At 40.5% G+C, this 18,299-nt stretch overlaps 1 protein-coding gene across 1 annotated transcript in view; it reads left to right on the forward strand.

Moving 5' to 3' along the window:
- The window catches only part of LOC136873862 (calpain-9), a 1,061,895-nt gene that overhangs the window by 922,116 nt on the left and 121,480 nt on the right, over positions 1-18,299 (forward strand). The window lies entirely within an intron of this gene.

Consider the following 18,299-nt stretch of genomic DNA (forward strand, 5'->3'; position numbering starts at 1 on the left):
CTCGAGAACGTGGCCTAATGTAAAAATTTAACTGCATGCATACTATGGAAATATCTCGTTAAATAGCTAAACAGGAGAAAAACAATTCCTACAAAGAATTATTCATTTCAACAAATTAAGGAGATTGTAACATTGTTCTTGCCATTTTGTTTTGTTACATTTATCTTCAGATTTAACCGGCTCTGTTGGATCGAGGTAGCAGCCATGCTTCTAAGGCCACGGATTCGATTACCAGCTCAGGGTTGGAAATGGGTTTCCTTAACCTACTTTATTTTATTCTTTTTACCATTTATTGCATTATTATTATTATTAACAAATACATCGCAATTGGGAAATATTACGGTGGCAATGGTCGCTTACAGTAGTGTGATAATAAATTAAAGTTAGAACATAATTACACAACAACAACAATAAAAGTACAACAATCAATTCCATGGAATGCAAATATTACAAGAAATAGCTACTCCTAGTATAACATTCTAAATCCAGCATCACCATATACAAATTGGCACACAACTTAAGTATTTCCAGTGCTTAAACATTACGGCTTACGGTGGGTAGATGCAGAGTGGGTTGTTGTCCCATATGCTCTGTACTCTAACCGGCCAACCGAGGAGAGGAAGTTGGCCACGGCTCTACCGTGGCTCTACGCCTCTGCATTCGGGAGACGGGCCTGGGGCACAGTGCCGGACTTCACGCCTGGCCCCACCCGTCGGCTGTCCTGAGAATGGTTTTCCGTGGTTTTCCATTCTCCTGCACTAAGGCGAATGCCGGGACAGTTCGTAGTATAGGCGACGGTCGCCCACCCCCTCACCTTCACGGCACATCTCCTTCACCGTAACAAATTTCCCGGCCTGAGAGACGGCGACACCGTCTAAGAGGCCCGCCTCCCCCTTCAGGGGATGAATGAAAACCTTTAGTAGTAGTAGTAGTAGTAGTAGTAGTAGTACGGCTTACAATACCGTACTGTAAGCTGAGAATAGCTTAACATTACAATGACACAGATAGGTCTTAGGACTGGGATGGAAGCGACCGAGGTCTTAATTAAGATACAGACTGACGTGAAAATGGGGAAATCGTAGAAAATCATCTTCAGGGCTGCCGATCCAATGGGGAGCGAACCCACTATTTCCCGGCTGCAAGCTGACAACTACGTGACCCTATTCGCGTAACCATTCGGTCATTCTTCTTCTTCTTCTTCTTCTTCTTCTTCTTCTTTTTCTTCTTCTTCTTCTTCTTCTTTTTATTCTGGTACAGTCTCCTCATAGAAGGTTGGCGACAATCGCGGAATACATTTTCCTGTCTCGTGTTTCTCGTATCAGAGTTGCTGCATCGTGGATGTCGAATCACTGTCGGAGGTTCAGGTCAGGATTATTTTCCTTGCCCATGTCCTGGTTGCCTTCTATGCTGCCTTCTATAATCAGCTGCATTAGACCATAATCGTCATTTCTGAAGATGTGACTAAAACAGACTAATTTTCGTTTTGTGAAGGTAAAGACTTCACATGAGTTCCGTTTTGTGAAGGTTAAGAATTGACTGATTTCCGTTTTGTGGAGGTTAATACTTCACATGATTCCCATTTTGTGAAGATTCAGACTTCACATGATTTCCGTTTTGTGAAGGTTAAGAATTCACGTGATTACCGTTTTGTGAAAACTGACTTCACGTGATTTACGTTTTGTGAAAATTTACTTCACATGATTTTCCGTTCTGTGGAAGTTAAGACTCCACATGATTTCCGTTTTGTTAAGGTTGACTTCACATGACTTCCACTGTGTGAAAATTGTTTTCCCGTGATTTCTGTTTTGTGAAGGTTAATTTCACATTATTTCTGTTTTGTGAAGGATGACTTCACATGATTTCCGTTTTGTAAAGGTTAAGACCACGTGATTACCGTTTTGTGAAAACTGACTTCACGTGATTTACGTTTTGTGAAAATTTACTTTACATGATTTTCCGTTCTGTGGAAGTTAAGACTCCACATGATTTCCGCCTTGTGAAGGTTGACTTCATATGATTACCGTCTTGTGAAAACTGACTTAACGAGATTTCTGTTTTCTTAATGTGGATTTCACGTGATTTCTGTTTTGTGAAGGTTGACTTCACATGATTTCCGTTTTGTGAAGGTTGACTTCATATGATTTCCGTTTAGTGGAGGTTAAGACTTCACGAAATTTCCCGGCACAGCGGAGTGCCTCCTCGTTGGTGACTTGGTCAATCCATGAAATCTTGAACATTCTGCTTTGCAAGACCGACTTGAGAGTCATGCCGAAAAATCAGCATCAAACACAAACACACCGCGGGTTTCAGCCGGTATCACCGTAGCGTACTTGCTATGCCGCGATCCCGTCACTTCGGAGGTTCGTTTTCAATCACCCCCACGGCTAAGGTTTCTTCATCGATTGGTGCTCTCAAGCCGGATCTTAAGTCACATGCTGATTTAGAAACACCCCCTCACAAAGCCCATTTGAATTCGCCCGCGAAGCGATTTGATTGGCTAACTTCAGTATCTGATAAAATGACAATGGTACGAGGTATCGAATTAATTTGTTCAACTTATTGACCAGAATGACCAACCCTTAACGCTCAAATACCCGACCATCCTGTATATTCCCATGTTCATTCTATAATTATTCATTAATTCATTCATAATAATAATAATAATAATAATAATAATAATAATAATAATAATAATAATAATAATAATAATAATAATCAGACAAGTTTACGTTTCGCATGAGACCAAACCGAGAACTATACCAACAATTTGAAAACATCACCACCACAATGTAAAAGAGGAGATTGACGTTCTACGGACATATTAAACGGATGGGATCGGAGAGACTCGCCAACAGGATCCTCACCTTCCAGGAGAACAGGAAGACACAAGTCCCATGGGTAAAAGAAGTCCACCGAGATTTAGAAAAATGTGGGATCACGGCAGAAGATATAACAAACAGAAAAATCTTCAGGCAGGGAGTTGCGGAGGTGAAGGACCTAACTGATGAGAAAACGAGGAAGAATAGAGTATTCTCCGCAGAAGAACGAGCACGAGCAAGCCAACGGATGAAGGAATACTGGCGAAAGAGGAAGGAGAAAGAACTTGAGAAAGCAATGAAGTTGCGTAATCGTAGCCCATAGATGGCCGAAACGAAAATAATAATAATAATAATAATAATAATAATAATAATAATAATAATAATAATAATGGCATGTGGCCTCCGGAGAGGCCTGGTGCAGGTCTTCCGAGTAGACGCCGTGTAGGCGATCTACGTGTCTGTGGGGATAGGGCCTTACCTATGATGAATTATAATGATGAATACGGAACACACGCACTCAGCCCCGAGCCATTGGAATTAACCAATGAAGGTTAAAATCCCCGTCCAGGCCGGGAATCGAACCCGTGAATTCCTTGGCAAAACTCCAGCACGTTAACCATTTAGCCTTGGAGCTGGACAATTCATTCATGAATGCACTCAATGAAATCCACATGCGCGATCTAGATGATACCAGTGTGTGGAAAAGGGGAAAGAAAGAATACATGCATTCATTTCCTTTATTCGGGCACAAGCCTAGTGAAGGCACTCCACTTATTGCACAAGGAAAGCGTATTCCGTGCCAAATTAAATTATACAATGTACTTCTTTTTGTATTGATCCAGCATCTAAACCTCTACTTAGTGATGTGATTCGCATTGCACATACTCCATGACCATAACAACGTCGAGTATACTTATGCGACATAGAGTAGGTACTGTTTAGTGTATACCCGAATTGTGTATCAACTGGCAGTTGGGCGCGGTGAACATGATTGTCAGTTAGTGTTGGCAGGTCTCCCGAGGTACTTCTCTGCATTCATTGTTGGTTATAGGCTCGGGTTATGTTACCTCTCCTCTCCTGTTGAACTCGAAACGTACGCTTGATTGCATTGCGGCATTCAAAGGGGAATCCACGACCTGCATTTAAAATCAGGTGAGGATGGTAATTCACAGTCAGTTGTGGTCAGCTCAGTTGGTGACGTAGTGACGTGTGCATAAGTTCATATCGGTAACTCTAAGTATTTAAGAGAGAGAACGTGAAAATGAAGAATCTGTTAAAAAGTTGCAAAAAATGGATTATTTATTTAAAAGTTAAGATGAAGATTCCTTTCCAGGTTTCAGTAGCAATGTCTTATAATAAATGCATGTCCCGCTTTTGATTGAAAATTTACGTGAGAATACAGCATAAAAGTCAGCGGAATGTAATGTTTGTGTTAGTGATATTTCCGCTCAAAGTGATTTTGAAATTTATGTTAGTGACATAACACAACAGAGTGATTTTGAAACTGATAGTGCGAAAAGTGTAAACTTACAGTTAGATAAAGATTTAAAAATGTAATTAGTGACCTTTCAACTGTAAAAGAGCGGGCCGAACTTCTGATAGTAGAAAACTCGGTCATTGCTTGTAGTGCCCCTGATTTGTGTACAGTGCTGCAACTTTATCTCACTGTCACAACAGCATCCGCCGAGCGATCGTTCAGCAAACTAAGACATAAAAGCAAATCTGCGCGGTAGTTAATTTCATTGGATGTAATCTCTACTGAAAGTGATTAAACCAGCAGTTTGAATGTGGAAAGTGTGGTTGACGGGTATCTGTCAATGAAACCACGACGCTTTGGAAAATTGTGATGGATGTCAGTTTTGGTGGGTTTCAATTAATGATAGTGTATCTCTAGTTTGTAAGGATGCAATGGTTAATGTAGGAAACATCATTCTCACAGAATTTGATGAATCAAAATATCAAAATATAATATCAAATAAAAATATAAAATATCAAAATATAAAATATCAAATAAAATATAATATTGCGGGTGGGCCCGTCCTTTCCTAGTTACTCCACCGGTTACAGCTGTTAAATTACAGTTTTCCTCACCGTGCGGGCAGTATGCGCCGCAGCGATAGAGAAACGCTGTTCTCATGATAAAAGATTGGCTTGGATTTGCAAAGATAAGTTACATCCACTAACAGAGCCTTTTGTTGTGTTTTTATTCTGCCCGGATCGGTAACGGAAGCTGCGAGTTATGAATTCTGGAAATGACGTCATGTCGACCAATGGCAGTGCTAATAGCTGGTCGGCTAATGGACAACGGCAAGTGAAATCTTTCATTAGGTTGTAAAAGTAAATGTATCTTTTGGGTGGGCCCGGTGGGTCCCTAGCATTTATAATGAACACATCTCCCTTCTAAAAGGAATTTAAGTTAGGATTCGCGAACTTTTTGTGTTACATGCTGAACGCCTTCTCCCTACGAAGGTTGGCGTTCAAATTGATTCGCGCAGCTGTGAGCTTGCATCCGGGAGATGGTGGGTTCGAACCCCACTGTCGGCAGCCCTGAAGATGGCTTTCTGTGGTTTCCCAATTTCACACCAGGCAAATGCTGGGGCTGTACCTTAATTAAGGCCACGGCCGCTTCCTTCCCAGTCCTAGACCTTTTCTATCCTATCGTTGCTATAAGACCTATCTGTGTCGGTGCGACGTAAAGCAAAAAAAAAAAAAAGCTCTAATTGATCACGATACCTCGCGAAACAGCGGCTCGAAAGATTTCAGTGGAAGTTCGCACATACCTGCGATGCAAGTCCTTTAAGACAAGAACGTCTCTTTCTCCCCACGAATCATTTTCCTTTAATTTTCCCGTCGATGATGAGTTGCAGAAGTTCATATCTCTCCTTCTCGCTCCTTAATGGTTGTTGATCATTCATTCATTCATTCATTCACTCATTCATTCATTCATTCATTCATTCATTCATTCATTCGTTTATCCATTCGTCAATTCATTTATTCATTATTGAATTCACCCATCTCTTTGAGTGAGCTGAAGGTCGTCGTGTAAGCTGTAGAACTGAATCACGTGAAGTCAATCTTCACAAAGCGGAAATCACGTGAAGTCAATCTTCACAAAATCATGTGAAGTCTTAACCTTCACAAAACAGAAATCATGTGAAGCCTTAACCTTCACAAAACTGAAGTCATTCATTCATTTCTTTATCCATTCATTCAAGAATGCACCCATCTCTTTGAGTGGGTTGAAGGTCGTCCTGTTAGCTGTAGAATTGAATTTTTCATGTGTCTTCTTTCACTAAAGAGCCATGTGGCGAGAAAAGAACGATTTACTCCCCTGTGTTAAAGAAAGAAGCGCCGTGAATGTCGGTAACATTTTAACCTACTTAACGGCCATGGCTGTTTGTTAAACATGAGGTAACTCTTCCGCAGCGAGTGGAGTGACGTAATCCACGGCGGAAGGAACGCAGTCAACAGATATACGGCCTCATCAACAACAGAGTGACTTCCAACTTTATAGTTCAGGTTAGAACACTCTGAGAACAAGAAATATTGTGATCATGTTATCAGTTCGTACCATAAACAAACCTGACGACACAGTCGCCTTTCTCTCCCAAAATTTAAGCAAATGCATCATCCTACCAGCGTACAAAATTATAATTAGGCCTACGGAAGAATTGCATTATTGTAGACGTATGAAGGATCCATTTCAGAGGGGGATAACAGAGATTCCAGGACAATGAGTGAGCCATGTAGCTGTGAGCTTCCATTCGGGAGATGGTGGGTTCGAACCCCACTGTCGGCAGCCCCGAAGATGGTTTTCCACGGTTCCTCATGTTCACATTAGGCAAATGCTAGGGATGTTCCTTAATTTAAGACCAGGGCTGCTAACTTCTCAATCCAGTCCCTGCGTCCAACCAATTTCAACGAGCTTCAAAGTACTTGGTGGGGGGGGGGGGGGTATGTGGCACTCAACAGTAACTCGTATGTAAGGTTTTGGGTCAATACGCTTTCGATTTCAAAAAAGTGTGGTCAAATGTCATGACGCAGGATCCACTTCGGACAAAGTGGAGGTGATGGAACACTAAAAGGCGAACACATTTTACTTAAACATGTCAAATCTGCAAGCTCATAATTTCCGAAAAATTGATGAATCTCTGATTCCAATGCAACACATACCATACTCGGAGAGTTACACCTCAGTTTACCGAAGTGATGGCTGAGTGGTCACCGTACTTGTCTGCGAGTTTCGAAGACATCAGTTCGAGTCTCGTTGCAGCTACATTTCTTGTGCAAAATAAATTAATGTTTGAGGGAACGTGAAGATAAAAATGCGAATTGCATTACACTTTATTTTCTACTTGAACTCAATATAGGCCTAAACGTCCACACAGTTACTGCTGGTCCTCTCCCTATATTAATTTGAAGTAGAAAGTAAAGTTCGCTGCAGTTTGCCTAATATTTTTATTGTTTTATTTTACTGTTGAGTTTCCCTCAACAGGTACATTAAAGCTCGTTGTAATCGGTTGGACACAGGATTATGGCGACGTTGGGACAGGAAGAGGCTAGGAGTGGGAAGGAAGCGGCCATGACCTTAATTATGGTACAGCCTCAGCATTTGCCTGGTGTGAAAATGGGAAACCCCGCAAAACCATCCTCAGGGCTGGCGACAGTGGGGCTTGAACCCACTATCTCCCGAATGCACGTTCACATCTGCGTGCTCCTAACAGCGTTAGTATGACTACGACGTTAAACCACTAGCAAGAAAGGACAGCAAAACGTGGGCAAAAAATTACTGTCTTCAGCTGGGCTTTTGTTATTATCTAAATTGTTTCTAATATTGTGGACTTTTGAAATGGATTCTGTAAGGTGTACATGGCATTTAAGTACCTACCTTAGTCTGATCCATTAGCGTCTTACATATTCCCAGCAAAAGTAGTTTTTCGCACTAAAGGTGCATTTTTTCTGGAAATATCAGTCCCTTTAATACAACGTTTACTTTTTTAAGTTTTTTCGTAGTTTTGCCTCAATCTGATCTAGAAACATTGGTAGTACGATAAAATGTTTTCACTCAAACAAATAAGTATGGTAAAATCTCAACTAAAAATACATTTAACGAAATATTCGTTGAGAATCCAGTAATTTTCTTAAATTAGATTACTCCCCACTTTCTAATAAAATAGCAAGTAGACTCTGAGATCATTACACTGGGTATTTTTAGACATAATGTGCGTACTATGTTTATATCATGATATACACTACTTGAACTATTTTCATATGCAAGTGTACATTTGAGTTCATCTCTTAAAAACAATTTTTGCAACCCCTTGGGAGGATATTATTAAATAAAGTAATAAACAAGATATAACTTTGCATATTAATATAGCGTTTGCTCCACAAATGAGCTATATGTGTTATAAAGTCATACAAATCGATTGCATGGTTCCAGGTATATTAACCGTTTTGTCCAACAATGCCAAATTGTTATCGTCCCCTTAAACCCTAACTTAAGTGGCTATTGAAGGAAAGACGACCCTACCCTAATAAGTTTGCCAAACAGCCGATATTCTTTCTTTCACCAGCGTGTTTGGGGATTTTTACCATCACTTTTACTGAATACCTCCTTCTATTAATGTGTGCACTGTTATATTGTATCTCGATCTGGTTTGACTGAAAATTATTTTTCTCTAAGTATTCTATACGTTTGTCTGTGAGTTGTTTGGCAAATGTATGTTTCAATTTATTACTCATAGTATGTATCATTTGGGGTGTGATGGAAGTGGTGGTGCTTATTATACGGGAAAGAACTACTAGGTAAACATTCCCTCTTAACTGGAAAAATAAATTATCTTCATTTTGTGATATACAGTAGTAGTATTGTTATGTTCCGTTGGATTTTTTTAAATTTAATAATTGCCACTCTGCGGCTAACTGGATAATTTTTGGCCTTTGTTCCAAGGTGCCCTGTGTTCAATTCACGTCAATGTCAGGGAATTTAAACTTTATTTGTTATTCCGTCTGGCTATGGCACCGAGTGTTTGTGCCTCCTTCAACATCAGTGCAGGTTGCCCGTTGGTGTCGACTCGAAAGCCCTTCTCTCCATTCGGTACGTTCTGCACCCAGGTCTGTTATTTCAGCCCATGTTTTCCCAATTCCAATCAGTCCCTCTCTAACTGTTCGCATCCTAGGTCTTCCGCACTTCTCTTTCCTACCGGGTTTCATTTTAAGACCGACTCTTCAGCTGCTCCGTCCTGTTTTCTTAATCTCCATTTCCCTTTCCTTAGTTCTACATCAGTGTGTTTCTGGTTGGTTTCCTTCCGCAAGTTTCCGTTTGTGATCACTTCAGCCAATCTGATAGTGATGATACTCCGTAGACACCGAACACTTAGAGTTGGTGAGTGATATGTTTAATGACTTCAATTAATCACAGTCTTGAAGGAGAATGGAGTTCACCTTGGTATTGAAAAGTCAGATCTTGATTTTTCGTGAGAGACTGCAGTAGTTTGTAGAACGAATGAGCTATTAATACTAAGAAACAGAAACAGAAGAAGAAGAAGTATAATAAACCCGAGGTGGTGCAGATCTTTTCAGTCCCATCCCCAATGGAGGTGAGCTTCATGTACCATTTCAGCCAAACACCAGCACTCCTGCCATTCTTAAATCTCTGCCAGTACCGGGAATCGAACCCGGACCCTGAGGACGGTAGCTAATAGTGCTGACCGTTACGCTACTGAGGCAGACATAATAATAATAACGGAGTAGGAGGAAATGAGAGAGCTTATGAACTTGCCGAAGCAGGTACTACTTCTTGTTACGCCTTGTTGATATATGAAAAGTCCCCTATGTCTCATGTACAAAAGGAACTGGGGGAGTATACACACGATATGTGGAACAACCAATGGATCACCAGCACTAATGGCCGACTAACAAGGGAATTGTACTTTCCAAATATTCAAGACAGACTACAAAGTAGGCTTTTGCAACATGAACATATTATAACTCAGTTTTTGACAGGACATGGAAAGTTTGGATCATACTTCGACAGGTTTGGAATCAGTATTCAGAAGCCCTACAGCTGTACCTGTGAAATGCAACAAACTGTTCCTCATCTTTTAGTTGAGTGTCCGATTTTTAACAGGAGTAGATATGAATTATTAATGCATTTAAACATGTGTAATATAGAATACCAAGCACCTCTCACTATGGTATTTCAGAGACATTGCTGTTATAAAGTGTTTGTTAAATTTCTCCATCTCATTTATAAGTCATCTCTATTTTAATTCAATTGTCATGTATTAAGTCTCACTATCTGTAGCCCTGTCCGCCTCTGTGGTGTAGTGGTTAGCGTGATTAGCTGCCACCCCCGGCTCTGCCACGAAATTTGAAAAGTGGTACGAGGGCTGGAACGGGGTCCACTCATCCTCGGGAGGTCCACTGAGTAGAGGTGGGTTCGATTCCCACCTCAGCCATCCTGGAAGTGGTTTTCCGTGGTTTCCCACTTCTCCTCCAGGCGAATGCCGGGATGGTACCTAACTTAAGGCCACGGCCGCTTCCTTCCCTCTTCCTTGACTATCCCTTCCAATCTTCCCATCCCTCCACAAGGCCCCTGTTCAGCATAGCAGGTGAGGCCGCCTGGGCGAGGTACTGGTCATACTCCCCAGTTGTATCCCCAGACCAAGAGTCTGAAGCTCCAGGACACTGCCCTTGAGGCGGTAGAGGTGGGATCCCTCGCTAAGTCCGAGGGAAAAACCGAACCTGGAGGGTAAACAGATGATGATGATGATGATGATGATGATGATGATGATCTATAGCCCTAATATACTACTTGTAAAATATTTGTAATGGGAAATTCAATAATAATAATAATAATAATAATAATAATAATAACATGAACAAGAAAGGTCTGATAGAAAAATTGGAAATTGAAGAAAGATCGTAAGGAAAATTCTTGGCCCAATTGAAGACAAAGATGAATATAGACGTCGGCATAACTATAAGTTGTATACTCAAGTCCATACGGAAAAGGGAAATTGCACTTTTTCGCCACTTGCTAAGAATGAAATCAGCATGACTTTCAAACCAGTTCATTACCTATTTTAAAGACAATAAGACCCAGCCAACTTGATTCAAAGAGGTGAAAAGGGATCTACAGGAGGTAGGGATCACTTATAGAAGAACGCAATACACTCAGAAGGAAACTAAAAGACTGCCAAGTTTTTCAAGAAAGACCAAACTTGAAGACTGGGAGGACGTGGACGTTGGAAAGAAAAGAGCAACACCGACAACGAATAAAGGGCCACTGGACAAAGATCCTTAGTAGGTCGATACGAAATAATAATAATAATAATAATAATAATAATAATAATAATAATAATAATAATAATAATAATAATAATAATAATAATAATATAAGTGAATATGAATACAATATATTATTATTCTTTCTTATTCTACTTACCCTCCAGGGTTGGTTTTTCCCTCGGACTCAGCGAGGGATCCCACCTCTACTACTTCAAGGGCAGTGCCCTGGAGCGTGAGACTTTGGGTCGGGAATACAACTGAGAAGGTAGGACCAGTACCTAGCCCAGGTGGCCTCACCCGCTATGCTGTACAGGGGCCTTGTGTGTGGATGGGAAGATTGGAAGGGATAGACAAGGAAGAGGGAAGGAAGCGGCCGTGGCCTTAAGTTAGGTACCATCCCGGCATTCGCCTGGAGGAGAAGTGGGAAACCGCGGAAAACCACTTCCTAGGATGGTTGAGAAGGGAATCGAACATCCCTCTATTCAGTTGACCTCTTGAGGATGAGTAGACCCCGTTCCAGCCCTCTCACCACTTTTCAAATTTCGTGACAGGGCCGGAAATCGGGAGTGACAGCTAATCACACTAACCATGACATCACAGAGGCGGACATCATCATCATCATTATTATTATTATTATTACTATTATTACTCTTATTATTATTATTATTATTATTATTATTATTATTATTATTATTATTATTATTATTATTATTATTATTATTCCAAATATCCACCCCCGAAACCCCAGATAGCATCCCACGGCCTCGCATAGTTTGAGAACAACACTTTAACCCACGATTGTTGAATAAAAATTGCCTAATGGCTCGACAGAACGATCTAGGAGGCCATACCGCTCTTCCTCATTGATGGAAACAAGCCATACTTTTGGATTACGAATCTATTTTCAATTTATTTATTTATTTATTTATTTATTTATTTATTTATTTATTTATTTATTTATTTATTTATTTATTTATTTATTTATTTTTACAGAGAGTTTCCGTTTTCTAGTGTTTTTTCCGCTGTTGGTTTTACGTTGCACCAATCCAGACAGTTCTTACGGCAACGAAGGGATAAGGTAGGGCTAGGTCTGAGAAAGAATTGACCGTAGCGTTAAGATACCAACACAACAATTGCCTGGTTTGAAAATGGGAAACCAGGGCTGCTGATTGCAGGGATTGCGAATGCAAGCGAGCAGCTGTATGGTCTGTACCACGCTGCCAACTCACTCTGTGACCCTATTTTCAGGTCCCATGTTTAGTATTATATAAGTCGAGGATAATTGGAAATGCTTTGCGCACGACAACGTCCATTAGTACTGGCTCATCACTGTATTCGCACTTTAACTGGGTCGTTACGGTAACTACGTTATTTTGAGACTAGCAAAGCACTAACAGATGACATGTCTTCGTACAGAGATTGACTATGATTAATAAAATGGTAGCACATGATTTTGAACGGTATGTTCCTTAATTAAGGCTAGAGTATCTACCTTCTCAGTCCAATATTAGCCCTTTCCTATCCTCACGTCGCCAAAAATGTCGATGTGTTAGTGTGACATCAAACCAATAGTAAAGTGTTCCGAGCTGTCAGTGGAGAGATGGCGTGGAATGACATTTCTAGACGAATAAGTCTGAATGGGGTTTTAAAAGTAGGAAAGATCACAATATGAAGATAAAGTTGAAATTCAAGAGGGCAAATTGGGGCAAATATTCGCTTAATGGAAGGGGAGATAGGAATTAGAATAATTTTCCAAGTCAGATGTTCATTAAATTTCGAAATTATTTGCAATTATTTAAGGAAAAGCTAGGTAGACAACAGATAGGCAATCTGCCACCTGAGCAACTGCCCTAAATGCAGATGGACGGACGGACGGACGGATTACAGAGTGTATCAATAATAAAGCTTTCCAGGTATTGTTCCTTTACGACAAACGAATCCTTTGTTCGTTATTCCTGTGTCATAGCGCGTTTATATCACTTCAAGGACATGAAGAGAAGACTGGGGTGTGAAACTTAAATAAATATGAAAGGAACAGCAGAAGATAAAGAATAAGCGTTCTATTATTATTATTATTATTATTATTATTATTATTATTATTATTATTATTATTATTATTATTATTATTATTAGCCGGCCCTGTGATGTAGGGGTAGCGTGTCTTCCTCATACCCGGAGACCCTGGGTTCGATTTCCGGCCAGGTGAGTAATTTTTACCTGTATCTGAGAGCTGGTTCGAGGTCTACTCAGCCTACGTGAATACAATAATTGAGGCACTACATGACGGTGAGACAGCGACCCCGGTCTAGGAAGCCAAGAATAACGGCCGAGAAAATTCGTCGTGCTGAACAGCGGTCCCTTGGTAGACCATGGCCCTTCGGGACTGTTGCGCAGTGCTCATAGATCTACTGTGGTTAGTGTGATTAGCTTCTACCCCCGGAGGCCCGAGTTCGATTCCCGACTCTGCAACGAAATTTGAAAACTGGTATGAGGGCTGGAAAGGGGTCCACTCAGCCTAAGGAGGCCAACTGAGTAGAGGGGGTTCGATTCCCACCTCAATCATCCTCGAAGTAGTTTTCCATGTTTTCCCATTTCTCCTCCGGGCAAATGCCGGGATGGTACCTAACTTAAGCCCCCGGCTGCTTCCTTCTCTCTTCCTTGTCCATCCCCTTCAATCTTCCCATTCCCACCCAGAAGGCCCCTGTTCAGCATAGGAGGTGAGGCCGCCAGGGCGAGGTACTGGTCCTCCTTTCCAGTTGTATTCCGCCGACCCAAATTCTCACGCTCCATGACACCGCCCTTGAGGCAGTAGAGATGGAGTCCCTCGCTGAGTTCGAGGGAAAAACTAACCCTGGAGGATAAACGGATTAAGAAAGAAAGAAGGAAAGAAAAAGATAGATCTGCTGACATGAAGCTGAAGTAACTGACCATGTACAAATAACACCGGACTGATTTGGGATCGAACTCAAATAACCTTGAGTCAGAAGGCCAGCGCTGTACCGTTCAAGCCATTCAGCACAGCGCTATTATGAGACTAATCGGTCCGCAACTCCATTTCTCACAGCTCTTGAGTCCTGTAGAAGTGTCTAGTGTCGTAACTCAAATACGACATCAACCTTTGTTCTTATTGAAATATCTGTCGGTATCATTAACATGAAATATATCACAGGATTATCACCGCATGCTATCATTGCGAACCGTGAGACTCTGTGATGTATAGTCAGGTAATAGCTTGTAAATTTGCACTGAAGCAATAAATTATAGAAATGAAAAATTAAATGCGTTTGCTCTGTGTATAGGACCAGCTCCGGTAGAGCCCGTGACAGCTAGAACATATGGGAAAAGATATAGAACTGACATATGAAAATGTACACGGATATTTTATTCTAATTGTGTTGATATAACAGAATGACAAATTACACTTCACCTTTCTTGTCCGAGAAACATCGGAAAGATTCCTTATCACTTATGGGTGTGTTCGCAAATGTGTATCGTAGATGAATTGGTGGTCAAAAGTAGGTCTATTCATGGAAAAGAATTCGATGCTCGTCGCTGATATCCTTGAATAACATTTCTTTTAAAAGTTGTTTCATATCCTGGTCTATTACCCAGCTTACAAAGGAGCATTTATCTTAAGTGGGATATAGTAGCTGGGAATTTCTCAGACTCGTTGACTGAAGGTTTAGCGGTTCAGAGAGACCCACTTTCGAATCATGGACGGACATGGTGTATGATGAATTTCTCTTCCTCGGGGACTGGGTATTTTTCGTCTCAATAAGCATCTCTTCATGTACACACAAGAAATCACACTTTTTTTTTTTTTTTTTACAAAATTGCCTCCCAATGGAAATAGCCCCAAAGGACTCAGTATACCCACATGACAATATTAGTATTACAATTAAAATTACAATATTAAAACATAATAATATGATGTAAAATTTCAAACAACATCTAGAGGTGTGGATTAAGATGGTAATTCAGAACTTGACAAATTTTCTTTAATACTATGGTGACCATTTCACCTCGTACGGAAGTTGGAATGTGATATTCTTTTCGAAATTCCTCAAAAACACGAGGTATATCAACTCGTGCTCGTATCACTAGATCTATTACATCAAAGGATTTGAGCTGTCTTTGAAATAATTAACGGTAAGTTCATAGATAGCTTTCTTTTCTTTGTCCACCTCCTCAGCTTGCGGAAGACCAACCTCGAATGGGAGAGAAAGGTCAATTATTATGCCATACCTAGAGGTGTTAGAATATGCTGTAATACAAACTCTTCTGGTAGATCTATCACCTGCCACCCTTTCTGCTGCAAAGCATTAGCGATCTCAGACCTTACCATGGGATGGCATGAATTACGTAATAATGTTCCTCTATCACAGAATCCTACGACATGATCAAGTAATTCGTTCTCGGAGAAGTGTCTGCATCGGGTACCGTCTAAGGATCTGCCCGGAATGGTCCGGACAGCCGCCACGTTTGCGTTCATTTTAAGGCAAGTGATCCATTCAGATGTAAATAATCCATCTTTGTTATAAATCCACTTGTTAGAGACAGATACATCTCCAAAGACGTCACCACCCCTACTTCGTCTAGGTAATGTCTTCCAACTTTTAAATTCTCGAGTTCTTAGATCTTTACGAAGCTTCTTAACTGATGTTTTCGGTAAAACGTCAGGTTGAGGAAGATGATTACACGAAGCTTGGAGTTCTTCCTGAAGTGGGCGTTGTAAATTGATATATGGATTATTTGCTTTAATCAAGGAGAAATACGCAATGCTGAGTATATTCCTCTACATAAGACTGGAGTCAAGAAAGGCATCCGGTCGTAAAACTGAGCCAAATTCAGCCAATTACCGGCCCGAAAAGAATGGGAAAACAGACCAGGAGGAAAAAAATAGCTGATCATTTCCATTAAGCAGACTCTATCGAGGTAGACCGATTCCTTCGCTAAATGGTCCACGTTCAGGCATTTGGTTCGGACAGTTCCGGGTTCGATTCCCAGGCACCACAGAACCGCGCAATAGCGAATACATCCTTCCATCAGGTTCCAGAATTTTCTCCCGCAGCAGTTCTTTCAGGTGCCGGTAAATCTATAAACACGGGGCTGGCGTATTTGAGCACCTGCAAAGGCCACCGGACTGAGCCAGGATCGAACCTGCCAAGTTGAGCTCAGAAAGCCAGCGCGTTAACCGTCCGAGTTTCTCAGTCCGCCTTGAAGGAAAATTCCCGATCTGACTCGTTTTCTATTAGATTACGGCACGTTTCCTCACATTTTTCATTCTTCCTTTCCAGCAATCGATTTCGTACTTCCCGGGCTAGACTCAGGTATTCCTCCCGGTCAGTTGGGTTCGTAAATCTTTGCCATATTTTCCTATAATAATTTTAATATGTATAAAATCCTTCATGAGATCCGGCCCGGTGTCATATTGGGTGCTTTGGAGGCACTGAACCCGCGGCCGGACTGCATTCTTAGTCATTACTCGTCCAGGAGCCGTTTCCAGCGCGGTCCGCACATTTGACGACGGTCCGAAACATTATTATTATTATTATTTTTATTATTATTGTTATTATTACTATTATGTGTTGCTGGAGTGGCTGATGACAGGGAAAACCGGAGTATCCGGAGAAAAACCGGTCCCGCCTCCGGTTTTTCCAGAACGAATGTCACATGGAGTGACCGGGATTTGAACCACGGAACCCAGCTGTGAGAGGCCTGAGCAACGGAGGATACTTATAAGTACATTAAGAACAGTAAAATCAATTGGTCTCACCTCCTTCTACACCCCACCGCCGTTAAGTTTATTTACCGCCACCCCCGCAACCCCCCCATATAATTAAAAGAAGGCTTGTTTCTCTATGTTTAAAGGAGATTCCAAACACCAATGTTCACGTCTATTGCCTTCAGTTTTGAGATATAAGTGTCCCCATAAAAATTATTTACATTTTTCACTTCATTTCACACTACTCTCCCCCCCCCCCCCCAGTGAATTTTCCCGCAAAAAATACTTGTTTCTTTAATAGTAAAAGATCCTCTAAATACCAATTATCATGACTCTAACTTCTTCGGTTTTGATTTATGTGTCCCCATGAAAGGAATTCAACTCCTTTACACTCCCATCCTCCAAGATGGTTTCCCCACCAAAACGCGTTTTTCTTTGTTTTTAAAGGAGATCTAAATACGAATTTTTACGTCTGTAACAACTTTAGATTTTATTACATGTATGCATTCTCATACAATCAAGTCAATTAAATTTTCAATTCTTGCACCCCCCCACCCCCACCCTTCATTGGATTTTCCGAGAATACGTCTTTCATTACTTTTAAAGCAGATTGCAAATATCAAATTTCACGTCTGTAACATCTTCATTTTTGAGATATCAGTAGCCTAATTAAAAGAAGTCAACACCATTTTCAGTCACTTTTACCCACCCCCCACCAGCCAAGTGGTATTTCTGAAAACTAAAAATGCACGATTCGTTATGTTTAATTGAGATAAAAAATACCATTTTTCACTACTGTAATATGTTAAGTTTTTTTAGATATAGTGTAAAAATTCTCATTTTAAAATTTCACCACTTTTGAGTTCCCCTTAAGTGGAGTTTCCAAAAACAAATCACCTATGTTTCTTTACAGGAGATTCCAAACACCCACCTTTTACGTCTGTAACATTTTACGTTTCCAAGATATTCTGTAGATACAGTCTTTCAAAAAATTCACCCCAATTTGTCACTCCTGTTTAACCGCCATTAATTGGATTTTCCAAAAACTAAAAAATACGTGTTTCTTTGTTTTTAAAGGAGATCCCATATAGAAATTTTCAGTTCTGTAATATCTTCAGTTTCTGAGATATATGTATCCTCATTAAAGGCATTCAACCAATTATTCACCATTTTAAACCCCTCCTATTGGGATTTACACAAAACAAAAAATTACGTTTTCCTTCATTTTTAAGGGAGATTCTAAATACGAATTTTTACATCTGTAAACTTTTAAAGTTTTAAAATGTAGACACATTTATTTTAAAAATTCACCCCCCTTTCCAACCCCCCCCCCCCCCCCATTATTTGGATTTTTCAAAAGCGAAAAAATACCTGCTTCTTTAGTTTTAAAGTAGATCCCAAATACCAATTTTTAGTTCTGTAATATCTTCAGGTTCTGAAGTATAAGTATCCTCATTAAA

Source organism: Anabrus simplex, chromosome 1, assembly GCF_040414725.1.
Source record: "Anabrus simplex isolate iqAnaSimp1 chromosome 1, ASM4041472v1, whole genome shotgun sequence".
NCBI classification, from domain to species: domain Eukaryota; kingdom Metazoa; phylum Arthropoda; class Insecta; order Orthoptera; family Tettigoniidae; genus Anabrus; species Anabrus simplex.